The sequence below is a fragment of the Microcaecilia unicolor genome, chromosome 5 (assembly GCF_901765095.1).
Source record: "Microcaecilia unicolor chromosome 5, aMicUni1.1, whole genome shotgun sequence".
Lineage (NCBI taxonomy): Eukaryota > Metazoa > Chordata > Amphibia > Gymnophiona > Siphonopidae > Microcaecilia > Microcaecilia unicolor.
In genome coordinates this window covers 234,451,160-234,467,263 of record NC_044035.1, presented here as the reverse complement: position 1 = coordinate 234,467,263, position 16,104 = coordinate 234,451,160, and the positions used below count along the sequence as shown (strand labels likewise).

General features: G+C 45.2%; 1 protein-coding gene across 4 annotated transcripts in view; it reads left to right on the top strand.

Annotated features, from left to right (window-relative positions):
• The window catches only part of LOC115470596 (serine/threonine-protein phosphatase 2A regulatory subunit B'' subunit beta-like), a 221,493-nt gene that overhangs the window by 47,175 nt on the left and 158,214 nt on the right, over positions 1-16,104 (top strand). The gene's annotated exons all lie outside the window — the stretch shown is intronic.

Genomic DNA, 16,104 nt, shown 5'->3' with positions numbered 1-16,104 from the left:
GAGCCATTTTTCTTGCTCAGGCCCAGGACACAGGTAGGGTGACTGCGATGATAGGGATAGAAATGATGGACATGGGGGGGGGGGGGGAGGATGGGGGAAGGAGAGATGTTGTATTACAAGGGGGTATATGGCTGAAGGTTCACATAGAGGGGCATAATCGAATGGGGTGGCCAAGTTTTCCTGAGGGCGTCCTCGCAGGACATCCCCGCGAAGGGGCAGGGAAACCTGTATTATCGAAACAAGATGGGCGGCCATCTTTCGTTTCGATAATACGGTCGGGGACGCCCAAATCTCCACATTTAGGTCAACCTTAGAGATGGTCGTCCCTGATTTTCGGCGATAATGGAACCCGAGGACACCCATCTCAGAAACGACCAAATCCAAGCCCTTTGGTTGTGGGAGGAGCCAGCATTCGTAGTGCACTGGCCCCCCTGACATGTCAGGACACAAACCGGGCACCCTAGTGGGCACTGCAGTGGACTTCAGAAAAAGCTCCCAGGTGCATAGCTCCCTTACTTTGTGTGCTGAGCCCCCCCAAAACCCACTCCCTACAACTGTACACCACTACCATAGCCCTTAAGGTTGAAGGGGGGCACCTAGATGTGAGTATAGTGGGTTTCTGGTGGGTTTTGGAGGGCTCAGAGAAAAACCACACAGAGTGTGCACTTGATCCCCACCTGAATATTTTTGATACACCCCTTTTTTGATATTATTATTATTTAATTTTTTCCTATTTTAGTCCTGTTTTTCCCTTCCTTCTCCCTCCCCAATTCCCCCCTTTCTTCTTTTCTCCCCCCCCCCCCAATACCCTCTCTCTTTCTCTTAGCACCTTATCATCACTCTCTGTCTATTTTCTCACATATATATTCATATATATATTTTTCATGTGCTTATTTTTTTCATGTGCATGTTTCAAATCTACCTCACCCCTTATTATCTATACACTCTATTTGTCTATACATCATGTTGCCACTCTGTCACTCTTTGTATACGCCTTGTATTCTCTCTGGCCAACAATTTTTGGACACCTACAGACTCTTGTATGTAACCAATCAGATACTGCTTGGAACCCTGTGTTTGCTGTCTATTGTGTAAACATCACACCTTACATTACTCCCTGTATAAGCATTCGTTTTTGCATTACTGATGCATGCATTTATTTTGCAACACCATTTTTTCACATTTAATTCTTTTAGAGATTATATGACTGTTATTTTAATATGACTTTTAATATTACTTTTACGGATTTGAAATTGGTTATAATTTTGCTCTGTTTTTTACATCTATATATGTTCATTTGGTTTTAACTCATATATATGTTTTGAGATGTTCATTTAGTATATACGTACACTGATATATTTATTTTGTATTAAGTATTTATGTATTATTTCTGACATTATATTTGTTTTTATAGACTCCTGAGGAAGGCGCTAAGGCGCCGAAACACGGCTGTGTTGAGTCACCTATTCACAATAAAAATCATTGTTTTTACTAATTTATACGTCTGCCCCATTGTTTGAATAGAGCCTATTTTCCCCATCCCTTTTTTTGTTTTCGGGTTTTGGAGGGCTCACATTTACCACCACAAGTTTAACAGGTGGGGGGGGGGGGGGGGGGGGAATGGGCCTGGGTCAGCCTGCCTGAAGTGCACTGAAGTACCCACTAAAACTGCTCCAGGGACCTGCATGCTGCTGTCATGGAGCTGGGTATGATATTTGAGGCTGGAAAAAATATTTTAACTTTTTTTTTTTTTTTGGAGGGTGGGAGGGGGTTAGTGACCACTGGGGGAGTAGGGGGAGGTCATCCCCGATTCCCTCCGGTGGTCATCTGGTCATTTAGGGCACATTTTTGTGGCTTGGTTGTAGTTGGCCAAGAGTTCGTCAGGGACGCCCTTCTTTTTTCCATTATCGGCCGAGGACGCCCATGTGTTAAGCACGCCCCAGTCCCGCCTTCGCTATGCTTCCGACACGCCCCCAGGAACTTTGGTCGTCCTCGCGACAGAAAGCAATTGAGGGCGCCCAAAATCGACTTACAATTATGACAATTTGGGCGACCCTGGGAGGACGCCCATCTCCCGATTTGTGTCGAAAGATGGGCGCCCTTCTCTTTCGAAAATGAGCCCAATAGGGTGTTTAGATACACTTGGGCCAGTAGTGCACTTATTCCCTGACACGTCTCACTCTCTTCTCCAGCTCCTTCCTTCAGTCGTCTGCCCCTTCTTCCCATTCCCCTATAGCTCTCTTTATTTCATCTCTCCTCTTACTTTCCTACCAGGTCCTTGCTCATCAACCCCAGCAATGCTTGTGCTGTTGCCATCCATTCTCAGACCCTGATTTGTCTAGCTGAGAATATGCACTTTCTGAGCCAAACAAGTGAATACATTTTCAAAACCTTGCCTAAATATGGAACATCTAGGGAATAGGCCACTGTTAAATGTTTTTCACACAGTCACTATTTTCTTTGTTAGGTGTTTTCTGTAGTCTTCTTTTTTGTTCTTGACTTTTCAATTTTTATCTAGTCCTTTTTTTTTTTTATTTGGTTATGTGTGGTATCTAGTTGCTGCGTATTCATTTTTAGCACCTTACAAACTGGAAGTCAATTTAGAAGCATCTAGACCTGTAAATGGCAACTTCCTTGTTGTCATCTTCACTGTTCTAAACATCTGGGTGTTATCCCTTCCTACCAGCAGATGAAGGTAGAGAAAGCTAGGCTTTTCCAGTGAACTTGCCGGTATAATCTGCTGATGCTCTGGAAAAGTTCCAGTATTTTTCTCTACCTCTAGCAGATGGTAGGATGTTCAGGCTGGTGCTGCTGTGCTGACTGAGGCCACACAGTGAGGTTGAGCCTAACAGCTACTCCCTGATCCCAGGATCAGACCTGGTTGAGCGTGGAGCCTTGCTCTGCTGCTGCCAGTCATGCTCTTTAGCGTCCACTGGGTGAGGTGTGTGGCTCGATCCTGTGAGACCCTGACAGAGGGGCACGGGTCCCCATTCCCCTGCCCCTTGTAGCCCGTACACCCTGTTTGGGTGTTCCTTCCCTGTGCTCCCCTGCAGCTCCCAGGCACATAAAAAAATTCCAATTGGTTCTGCCTAGTTAGCTTCTATTGCTCTTTTTAGGGGAATAAAGCTAGTTGAGGTAAAATTGGGGGGGAACACACCTGCTGAGAGCAGGGGAACAGCTGAGACGCTGGAGCCGCGTGCCAGAGTTAGCCTGTGGAGGGAAGCAGGTCTACATGTGTCTGCCGCATGTCAGACGCTGTGGAGTCTGTGCAATGGGCCATTTCTGACTGTGGGAGAGTGTGTTGCCAGAGCTGCAAATCGCTCTCCCTGCACTGAAGTCAGGACCTGTAGCCATTTTGTCCTCCTTTTTTCTCTCCTGCTGCATTCTCACTGCAGGAGAGCTTGCAGCCCCCATTGGGGCTTGGAAGGGTGGAGGGCATCTCTTCCACCTATCTTGGGTCTGCCTGGGGGAGGAGGGTCTTGATGGGGATCCTTGGGGGCCCCAAGCTTTTTTTTTTGGCTCCAGAAATTATCCAAATTGGTTAAACAGGATCTGCAGGCAGGCTGGCCCCTCAGCCATCAAGGGGGGCCCGGTTGATGCCAGCCAGGGCCCCATCCCAGGAGCCAAACACCATAGAGAGGATTGGGGAGCTTCCTACATTGTGTGCCTCCACTTTGATCCACGAGGATCAGGAGGGTCTCTCAGACACCCAGCCCCCCTCAGACTCCTATATGGAGCGTTCCTGTGTGATTCAGCACTTCTACTGGGAGGAGCATTTCTCTTCTCAGGTCAGTAGAACTCTGGTGATGCTTAGGGCTCCCGCTGCAGATCCCCCTGAGGAAACTTTCCTGTTGGAGGGCCTCGCAGTGCTCTGAAGCATTTTCCTCTGCAAGGTCTTCACTCACATGAAGCTGGCGAATGGGAACCCAAGCTTCTCTAAGTGTCTCCCCTCAGCGGTCAAACCAGCCAGAAGGGATCCGCATGTGCCATTTCTACTGGCTCTTGGCAGAGCAGACACCGACCCCTAGGCAGTGGAAGAGGATCCTCTACTAGGAAGTATCAGAGACCCTTATACTAGGGCAGCAGGCCAGTCCAGAACCACTAGCAGGTGCAGAATGGGATACTGTGCAATCCCGTGCAAGAAGCCATGGAAGGGAGAAGAAGAAGAGGGGCTCCTCTAATGGCCATGGTTGAACCACAGCATCTAGCCCCTGGGAGGCTGTTTCCCTCCACCGACAGAAACAGCATTGCACCTTTACTTTGATCATGGCCGTCATCCAGTCGAACTGCAGAGAGCCCCAGCGGTCCAGAATGAGCTGAAAGGTGTGATACCCCAGCTCCTACTCTGTACATTTTTTTTGATGGGGATGTTAAGGATGCCAGGACCCTGGAGTGTCTGTCTTTATTTTCCATCAGTGTTTCAGGTGAAATATAAAACGGTTCATAATTTATCGGTTCATATCAATTGGCTAAAATTTGGAATTCATTGCCAGATGGAATGAGGTTGGAAATGAACTATGGGAGGTTTAGGAAGAAATTGAAAGCATTTTTTTTTAACCTGCTATTTGTATAATTAAGTAAGAATGGTTAGCCGTGTTATATAAGGTACTATGCTGTATATGTTACTATGTTTGTAACTTTCTGGTTTAAATCAACTGATTGCTTTGAAGCTGCAAGTCTCTGCTGTTGGGCGGAGGTGCACCTACTGGCACTGTCAGTGGTACACATAGTGGGCAAGGACAATGTCCAGGAAGACTTCCTCAGCCACTCCCAGTTGAATCCCCAGAAGTGGGAGCTGGGTCCACACGCTCAGTTGCCTGAAGCTCTGTGAAAAATTTGTTCTATTGTGCAATTCAGAAAACAATTGAAGGCATAATTGTTTATTCAAGCTTTTGCCTATATGTAAGGATAGCTGCTGTGAGTGTGAACTTACTACTCATACTTGCTGTTTATGAATTTTATGTTGTGTTTTTATGATGTGTTGGTTTGTATATGTATGTTTTTACTTTTGTTAAGAATCTTACTGTGTGTTATCTTGGAAACTGCTTAGAATTGTAAGATAGCGCAGTCTATAAATTTTTTAAATAAATAAGATGCAGCGATTCTTCATCCGCCAGAGGGAGGTGGCCTCGTAGGGGATAGATGCCGTGGTTCAGCTGTGACACGAGGAGGAGCCCTTGAATGTCTTCCCTCAGTGGCCTCTGATAGACTGGCTCAGGCGCAGAATTGCACGCCATCCTCATCTGGTTCTTCTGGTGGCTTTGGAATGACACGGCAGGAAAACAGAAGAACAGTAACCCTTGTAGACACACAGATGAAACAGTCACAACAAGGGTTACAAAGGAAAGGGCAGAAAACGATGTCCAAAATAACATCTTTATTTGATCATCCAAGACTCATCACAGGTCGTGTTTTGGCATACAAAGGCCTTCCTCAGGAGTCTGCAAACACATATATATACAGATTAAAAATGATATAAATGTGAAGAGGAATATATGTAGAAGGTTATTTTACATTTGACACAGTTTAAATACATAAAATGAACAAATATATGAGTGACATATTCTGGTATACAAAACATAACACAGATAAACCATAATAATGGTAATGATATATTAATATAACTGTAATATATATATGTGTGTATGTATATGTGTATATATATATATATATATATATATCTATATATATATATATATATATATATATATATATATATAGTGCACTTCATTTAATTGCATGTTGGATAAGCGCATGCTCTGTTTAACTGCATGCCGTACTTCAGTCCCGTTTTTGGCGCCATCAATTTTTATGCGGACAAACTTTGGTTTAGCGCACCACCGATAAGTGCAAGATTCGCTTATATGCATGGTTTAAGACCGCTCTTCTGCAGGGAAGACTCCGCATAAGCGCGCACGGAATATGGAAGCCAATTGGCACGTGACAACCAACGAAATTTCAGATTTACCGCCCCTTTAACTGCCACAGGCAGAATAAGTGAAAGATGTTGTTAGAGTGTACACTGGGGTTATTGTCACGGCGGAACTGTAAGACTTTTAACACTGGCTGAATGAATAGAAGTACTTAAAAAATTAGAAAACAAACAAAGTCAAGCATCTATTGCTAAAGAATATGGTGTCAATCTCAGTCAAATTTCACGTGTCTTGAAGCAGAAAGACCAGCTTCTGGAAGACTGGCAAAACAATACAAATCCACAACGGAAACGAAAACGGGCGGGAAAAGCTGAGGAGATAGAAGATGCTGTTCTTCGTTGGTTTACTCTAATCAGGAGCAGTTTCCTGTCAGTGGTCCACTGCTTATGGAGAAAGCTAACCAGCTAGCTGAAAGTCTTGGACTAACTGATTTCAAAGCCACTGTTGGATGGTTGGAAAGATGGAAGGAGAGGAACAACATAAAATTCAAGAAACAGCATGGTGAGAAACAAGACGCTGATGACTTTGGTGCTGAAAATTGGGTTGTTTCAGTTCTTCCATCTTGAATGAGTTTGCACCTCGTGACATTTTCAATGCTGACAAAAATGGTCTCTACTGGCGAGTGATTCCTGATGGAACACTTGCATTCAAATATGCTGAAACTACTGGAGGTAAAACGTCGAAGGACCGACTGACGATCCTCCTTTACTGCAATATGGATGGGAGTGAGAAGTTGGAACCCCTCGCCACTGGAAAGAGCAAACAGCCCTGTTGCTTCAACAAAGTTAAACGACTTCCTGTGTCATACGAGGCTAACTCAAATTTATGGATGACTGGGGAAATTTGGAAGCAGTGGCTAAAGAAGTTAGACACTAGAATGTGGGCACAAATGTGTCAGATTTTGTTGCTTTGTGATAATTGTGCTGCACACAGGGATGATGTCAGGCTGTCTAACGTCAAGGTGGTCTTCCTGCCACCAAACACTACCACTCTGATCTAACCTATGGATTGGGGCATAATAGCCAATTTGAAACAACATTATCAGGCTCTTGTGCTACGTCATTTGATGAGCATTATGGATGACCAGACTGGCAAGGATAAACGTGCTGTTGAACTGGCTTGTAATCTATCACTGTTGGATTCCCTACATATGCAGAAAGAACCTGGAATCATGTTACACAGGAAACCATTGTGAACTGCTACAAGCGGGCAAGCTTTGTTAAGGATGTGGAGAGGGACGAAACAGATGCAGCTGTTGCAAACGCGTCAGATGAACAGGTTATTGACATCCCAGCCTGTGTTACTGAAGAGGAGTTTCATCGCTACGTAGCTGTTGATTATGATCTACAAACAGCTGACGACAGCATTGATGTCGAGATATGCGCCTGCATGCAGGCAACAACGGCTGATGATAAAACAGATGAATAAATGAGCAGCGAGGCACATGCTGATGAAATTCAACAACCTCCTCCTGTCACTTTTTCAAGAGTGCTGGAGAGTCTCAACACCATGCAGGCCTATCTGGAGGCTCTGGTTATTAGTGCTATGACAGTTTTTACTGTCTGGCAGACATAGTCTATGAAACTCACAGACGCAATAGTGTACAGAGGACTATAACTGATTACTTCAAGTAAGCCTAACGTCAGTTAACGGAGACTGTATACTGTATGTATAATAAACAGTACTGTACATATGTTTATCAGATGTCAAGCTTCTTTGGGTCACAACGGTGAAGTGCACGCTCCAGTTACCTGCATGCATTTATTTGGTCCCAGACCCTGCACTGTGTGTGTGTGTGTGTGTATATATATATATATATATATATATATATATATATATATATATATATATATAAATGAACATGGTGGTCCAAGTAAGTACCTTTAGTTTGCATATTGCTGATATCAAGCTATGCCTAATATGAAACAGGTGTTTGATGTCTTTAAAAGGGGGAAATATTTTGAAATATTGGCAAATGAATAGTACTATTGTACTTTTGTACTGGATAAATATGGACTTCATATAGATGTGGCATGCTGAGAAATAGGTAAAACATATATATGAAATCTATAAAAGACGATCTGTGAGTAAAAATGAGCATACAAAAATATATATGTATAGCACAAAAAAGAGCTATAAATAGTGCTGAGCATAATATTGTAAACAGGATATAAAAGAAAAAATGTAACTGGAGTTGAAAAGTAACAGCTGGATGGATGACGTGTGATCAAAAATAGCAACTTTTTAGTGTTGTCATGGTGTTCAAAAAATATTCTAAACCAAATAGAGAAGAGGATGTATGTAAAATATTCAAATTAAAAAAATAATATAAATGAGGGTAGTATGCACATCTAAAAGAACTTGTAAATTGGGTATTGTGAGGTATATAGAGAGAACAATACCTATAGAGAGCAGCTAGGTGAAAAAAATGGCAAAACCAATGTGAATATATAAATACACAAAAAAGTATGGGAGTCACTGAAAGGACAATTACAAAACCATCTTCCGACAAAGATTAGAAAAGTTGACTGCAGTGTATTGTGAAAATTACACTAAACATTGGTAAAAGAACAAAGAAATAAGAAAATGCTGATTGAAACGAATAAAAATAAAAAATGTGGACCGAAATCAAATAGGTTGCTCATGTTGAAAGGAACATATATATTTAAAGAATAAATAATTAAGTGAATGAACAGCGCCAAAATTCATAAAGGTGCCATATGTCTGGAATTAAAAAGTGGAAAATAAGTATACTAAATACACAAGAGAAAAATGTAATAGTCACTGAAAAGACTAATACAAAACTTTGGACTGACCCCATCCATGATATGCATATCTACTGTGCCTGCTGGTGTTGAGCCATTTCCTCTACTCTGAGGCAGGGGGCTCCTGTATTAGGGGCTGATAGAAATGGAAGATTTGGATCCTTTCTGGCTCACGACCTTTCCTTTGAAAGGAGATGTTTAGGGAGGCGTGGCTTTTCGTCCACAGTGATTTCCACCTTGCTTAAGTTGCAGTAGTCTTCCACATCCTTGACTTATGTGCAGGTCTGGAAGGTTTTTGGTGTGCTGAGCAGGCTCTGTCTCCATGGAAGGTGCAGATCCCAATGTCTTAGTCTTTTTGCAGCAAGGTTTGGATCAGGGTTTTGCCCTGAGTTCCATCAGGTGGCTGCCCTTTCCTGTTTTGGGGGGCAAAGTGCAGAGTCTCTCCCTGGCAGTGCATGGGGAGGTTGCTCGCTTTTTGAAGGGGGTTGCTTATTTGCGGCCTCCGGTATGCCCTTTCTTTCCTTCCTGGGACCTGAATTTGGTTCTTTGGGTGCTCCCCGGGGCTTCCTTCAAGCCTTTGCGGCATGCCTCAGTTAGGGACCTTACCCTTAAGGCAGTTTTATTGTGGCTATCACTTCGGCCTGCAGTCTCACAGTTGTATGAGCTGTCCTGGTGGGACCCATTCCTTTCTTTTTTGGAGAACTCGGTGTCGATGTCAGGCTTCTTCCCTGGAAACACTGGGTTTGTGAGCCCTTGGACCAATACCATGGAGTGGCAGTGGCAGGCATGGTCACCTTCAAAGCAGAGACGAGGCAAGGCTGGTCTGGAACCCCAGACTGGAGTTCTGCACTGGAACGCACTAGATGGGTGCGCACTGGACTGGAACCCACTGGACTGGTACACACTGGAGTGGAGCCCTCTGGACTGGAACACACGGGACCTAGGCTTCACCTACGCTTAGCCACCGTTCCCCAAGGGTTGAGCCCTCAGGTTCGGGCAGCCGGCAGGGCTTACAGGAAAACCGGAACTGGAACCAGCAAGCAGGAACAACAGGAATCAGGATACAGAAGTGCCCCCAGGCACCTAGGCAAAAGCAAGGCAGACAGGCAGGGAATGTCCAGGTTCCGGCAATAGTCAGGTCTGGCCACAGGCAGAGAATATCCGGGTTCAGGCAGTAGTCGGGTCAGGCAGCAGGCAGCAAGTATCGGGGTTGAGGCAGTAGTCGGGTCAGGCAGCAGACAGAAAGTATCGGGGTTCAGGCAGCAGGCAGAGAGTAGTCAGATACAGGCAATGGTTAGGTCAAGTAGCATGACTATGGCTGGAGCTCCAGTAGCAAGGAGTACTGGCAGCGGACAGGTCTAGGGCTGAAGCTCCAGAAGCAAAGGAAAACACACATGGGAAAACCAGAAAGCTAAACACAAGAAAACTAGTAAAGCTGTACACAAGCTAACAAGAAAGCTATGCCCAAGCTAACTAGTCACAAGCTAGAAACTCACACTAAGCAAAACACAGGAGAACTAGTAAAGCTGTACTCAAGCTAACAAGCAAAGCTATGCCCAAGCTAACTAGTCACATGCTAGGAACTCACACAACACACAGGAGATCTAGTAAAGCTGTACACAAGCCAACAAGAAAAAGCTATGCCCAAGCTACTAGTATCAAGCTAGAAAATCACACTGAACTGGACAAGGTAGCAGTGCACAGAGCACTCTAACATACCAGGGACCTTAGACGATGCAAAGGCTGCAGTCTCTAAGTGATTAATAAAGCCCTTCAACACCTGAGGAGCAGCTGCAGCCATCAGTAAGCAACTACGGAGGCTGTCCAGGCACAAACAAGAGAGACAAGTCTGGCAGCCTGGAAGAACCGGATCGGACTGGGCTAAAGTCTGGAACGGGTAGGAACAGCAAGACAAACTATGGCAGCCACTGGCTCTGGCCACCAGCGGAGCGGGTGAGAGGAGCACAAACCAAGCAGCAGGCAAAGCGCACACAGAACACAGAGAGACTTAAGAATACCTAGGTGCAGCACAGAGGAGCAAACAGAGCCAGGCTGGAGACAGAGGTAGAGCTAACTCAGGCAGCACCCCCAGGTGCAGTAGAGTGGAGTAATTAGAGCCATGCTGGAAGCAGCCAGCACACAGAAGGAAAACTACTCCAGAAAGGATAGGCAGAAGCCAGCTTAGAAGCTGACCCCCAGAAATAAGGTAAGTCTGAGGGTGGTCACGGCCACAGACGTGACAGTTGATTCTAATAATTTTTTCTTTTCTGGCTAAGGTGATCTTGGTGTTCCATGTGAACCAGGAGGTCTATTTGCCCTCCTTTCCAGAGGAGGGGTCTGATCCCTCTGCTTGGAGACTACGTAAGCTAGATGTCTGGAGGGTGTTGCTTCTTTACTTGGAAACAACCAATGAACTTCATCTGTCCAATCAACTCTTTGTTCTTTTTCATGGCCCTTGGAAGGGCCAGGCGGCCTCTGAGGCCAAGATGCAGTGGATCAAGGCGGCCATAGAGGCTGCCTATATTTTATAGAAATAGGCTAGTGTCTCTAAGTTTGAAAGCTCACTTGATGAGGGCTCAGGTGACTTCTTTGGCCAAGGCCCGGAAGGTTGCTCTGGAGGAGATCTGTACAGTTGTGATGTGGTTGTTGCTGCATTCCTTTAATGCAGTATTACCTGTTGGATGTGCTTTCCAGGGCTCGCTCAGACTGTGACAGAGTTGTCTTCAGGGAGGCTTTGTCTTCCCCCGCCCAATAGCTCCTCTTGGGTACGTCTCACATATTCCGAGAATGGTGCAGTCTAAGATGACCAGGAATGTGAAATTGTCTTATCTGACTACATATGTGCGTGTGTGTCATAGTTTTTGCTCCTGCTAGGGCCCTGATGGCGAACCTATGACACGCGTGTCAGTACTGACACGCGGCCGCATGTGGCCTCATACAGAGAAGCAGCGGCGTTCCTTGCTGACACCCGGGGCAGATCGCGCGACCTCCCCCCCCCCCCCCGTGAAATCACCCCCCCCCCCCCGGTGAAATCACCCCCCCCCCCCCGGTGCATGTTTACCCGCTGGGGGTGTGCCATGTGCGCTTCTATTGGCTCCCTCCGAGTCCTCCACTCGTTCCCTCCCTGCTGCTCCCTCTGCCCCGCCTCCTGCATGGCCGTTAGGGGATCTTTGACCTCACTTCCGGCCGGCGGAGCAGAGAGCAGCGGAATGCCGTGGGGGACGCATCTCTGTGATCGCCATTACCAGCAACCACATAACCACAGCAACCATCATCCAATCTACTGTTCTGGGGTGTCGTGGATTTCTAATTGACCATCATTACTGAGATAGGTGAGGGGGAGGCTGGGAGAGGCGAGGGCATGTGCTATGGGTGCCGTTTCCCGCCATTAGAAATAGCTGCAGCCATCTTAATTTACATAAGGTGGTCAGTTAGGCTAGTTAACCCCTAATTGCCTGCAGGGCTAACAGGCTATCTATAATTCTATCTTCTGTCACTGCCCCCCTGATGGAGAACCCAAAAAATAAAAAACCAAGGTTAAGTAAAGGAAGTGGTAGTAGCAGTAGCCGACCCTTTCAAGAGACATGGACCGAGATGTATGGCATTATAGAAATAAAATGGCAGATCATTTTGCGTTCAATGTACTGAAACGGTAGTAAGCAGAACGTGGAATATAAATAGACATTTTGAAACTAATCATTCCCAGCTCTTGAAAAAAAGTGAGGATGAAAGGAAGGAATACATTTCCAGGCAGCCAATCTAATTCCATCCTTAAATTTGTAAAAGGTTCTACAAATTTAACATCTGCAAGTTTGAGCATTGCTCACTCCATAGCTCAGCATGGAAAAGCACTCAGTGAGGGAGAATTTATTAAAGAAACTCTCCTAAGATGTGCACCAGTTCTATTTCACGATATGCAGAATAAAGATGCAATTATTAAGAGAATATCTGAGTTACCACTCAGTAGAAATATCAATTGAAGATTTAGCCAATGAAATTCAGCAACAAAAAAGTCACTAATAGGCAGATTAGTTAAAGAATTCCCCCTCCCCCTCACTTATCTTAGTTCACGGCACCCCACACAAGTTAAATAATATCAAGACCAACAAAAGAAACCGACTGACAGATGAACAAAGAAGTCACTAAGCAGGTAAGTTAAATAATTAGTTTTTGGTTTATTAAATACAGTTATATATTACAATTATACATTTTTGTTATTTAAACTATAAATATCGCGAAATTATGTTTTTTTTTCTCGAAGTGACACACCACCCGAGTTATGCTCGTTTTTTTGGCGAATTTTGACACACCAAGCTCAAAAGGTTGCCCATCACTGTGCTAGGGGTCAAGTTGCTAAAAGTTAGGTATTGCTTAGCCCTGGAAATGAGCTATGAGAAATGGCTCTCTCAAGGCTGTCTGGCTAATAATGATTCTTCCTCCAGGAACTCATGCAATCCTCTTTTCAATCCCACTGTTATTCACCTTGACTGCATCTTCTGGCAACATATTCCATATCTTAGTTTTGCGGTGTATGAAAACATATTTTCTGCGATTTATTTTCAGTCTGCTGATCATTTAGTTTCATGGAATGTTCTCTTGTTGTAGTGTTCTTTGTTAACAAACAGAATTGAGTATGGCACAGAAGTGGGTAACATCATGACCTGCAGAAACAGAACAGCTCTCACTGTGGGCATAGTGTGGTTTTCTTTTGGAGGAGGGGAAGTAGGGGGACGTTTGCAGGATGGAGTCCTTCCCTTCTCCATATGGCCCAACATAATCATCCCTTCTTGTTCTCTCTCTCCACAATTCACCCTTTCCCCTCATTCCTGTCCTCACCTATAGCTGCGACTGTTGGCACTTAAAAAACAAAAACAAACGTAGGTGGCACAGAGCCTTGTGTTCAAGCATGAGGCTCTGCCAGTCCTACCTCTATGGCAGCAAGAAATGTGTGCTAGGGAGGCAGGACTGGCACAGCCTGGATGAATGCTTGAGCATTAGGCTCTGTGCTAGCTGCTCTTTCAGACTTTTTTTTATCGCTGTCATAGCAGTGGGAGGGAACCATAGGTTGAGGGCAGATTTGAGAGAGGGGGTGGATCATAGGGAGGGGCAAGAAGGGGTGATGCTGGGAGAGAAACAGATGCTGGACCCCATGGGGGGGGGGGGGGAGAAAAATGCTGGGACCACTTTGGGGTGGGAAGAGGGAATAGGGAGACCTATGGGAGATGCTAGGTTTGGGGAGTGCATAGGGAAAAGACAAAGGCTGGCACTGACGAGACTATATGCTGAGGATTGGGATTGAGTTGGAAGAGGGGAATTCTAGGAGAAGGGGGAAGATGCTGGTGTTGACTTGGAGAAAAGAGAAGATACTGAGGGGGAGTGAGAAAGAAGGAGGATGGACAGTGTGGCAAGGGCATATGCAGCGGAATGTGAAGATGAGGGATGGATGTTGGGGCAAGTAGGAAACGCAGGGAACCCCACTATCTACCCTTCTCCATAGAGAATACTGACCATTTAACCCTACTCTATTTTCTATCTTTTAACTAGTTTTTAATCCACATTACCTCCTATCTCATGACTTTATAATTTCCTCATAGAAAGTCGTGGGATAGGAGGTGATTTCCTATTGTGGATTAAAAACTGGTTAAAAGATAGGAAACAGAGTAGGGTTAAATGGTCAGTACTCTCAATGGAGAAGGGTAGACAGTGGGGTTCCCTAAGGGTCTGTGCTGGGACTGCTGCTTTTTAACATATTTATAAATGATCTAGAAATGGGAATAACTAATAAGGTAATTAAATTTGCTGATGACACAAAGTTATTCAAAGTTGTTAATTTCAAGAAGATTGTGAAAATTTGCAAGAGGACCTTAAGAGACTGGGAGACTGGGCATCCAAATGGCAGATGACGTCTAATGTGAGCAAGTGCAAAGTGACCCAAACTATAGCTATGTGATGCAAGGTCCACATTAGGAGTCATTTCCCAGGAAAAGGATCTAGATGCCATCGTTGATACGTTGAAACCTGCTCAGTGTCAGGTTTCAAAGCAGCAACTAGGTTTGTGAGCCTTTGGGCCGCTGCCAAGGAGCGGCAGTGGCATGCAAAACCACCCCAACCAGCACTGGGCTAACACACACACAAAGCAGGGACTGCAGACAGGGAAAAGCAAAGCAGTAACACACTGGACAAGAACACTTGGACTGGAGCAAGGTGTCACCTGCACTTGACCACCCTTCCCCAGGAGTTGAGCCCCTGGGTGCAGGTGGCTGGCAGGGCTTACCGGACTGGGCAGGAACTGGATACCAGCAGGAAACACACAACAGAGTCAAGACTACAAGCTGCCAGGCAGCCACTAAGACAAACACAGACAGGAGGGAGTCAGGACTAAAAGCTGCCAAGCAGCCACTAATAAAGAACACAGACCCAAGACAAGGGAATGCAAACCAGAAACAAGACTAGGAACTAAGCAATAAAACCAAAGCTAACTACACACAAGCAAACTAGAATCAGCCAAAAAACTCAGGCTAGAACTGGACTAAGCAGAAGTGCACAGAGCACACCCACCTACCAGGGACCTTAGACGATGCAAAGGCAAACATAGAAGTTTCTAGGTGATTAATAAAGCCCATCAGCTGCTAAAGCTCAGCTGCAGCAATCACAAGGCAACTACAGGTACAAACAGGGAAAGCAATTCTGGCAGCCCGGAAGATCTGGACTGTACTGGGCTGAAGTCTGGAACGGGTGACAGTAAACAGACAGTCCATTGCAGCCACCAGGTCTGGCCACCAGAGGGCGAGGTGAGCATAGACAAGGAAACGTGACAGTGTGCAGTGGTGGCTAAGAAAGCAAATGCTACTACTACTATTTATCATTTCTATAGCGCTACTAGACGTATGCTGCGCTGTACACTTGAACATGAAGAGACAGTCCCTGCTCGACAGAGCTTGCAATCTAATTAGGACAGACAAACAGGACAAACAAGAGATAAGGGAATATTAAAGTGAGGATGATAAAATAAGGGTTAAGAGTTAAAAGCAGTATCAAAAAGGTGGGCTTTTAGCTTAGATTTGGAGATGGCCAGAGATGGAGCTTGATGTACCGGCTCAGGAAGTCTATTCCAGGCATATGGTGCAGCAAGATAAAAGGAATGGAGTCTGGAGTTAGCAGTGGAACAGAAGGGTGCAGATAAGAGAGATTTACCCAGTGAATGGCGTTCCCGGGGAGGAATGTAGGGAGAAATGAGAGTGGAGAGGTACTGAGGAGCTGCAGAGTGAATGTACTTATAGGTCAATAAGAGGAGTTTGAACTGTATGCGGAAACGGATAGGAAGCCAGTGAAGTGACTTGAGGAGAGGGCTAATATGAGCATAACGACACTGGCGGAATATTAGTCATGCAGCAGAATTTTGAACA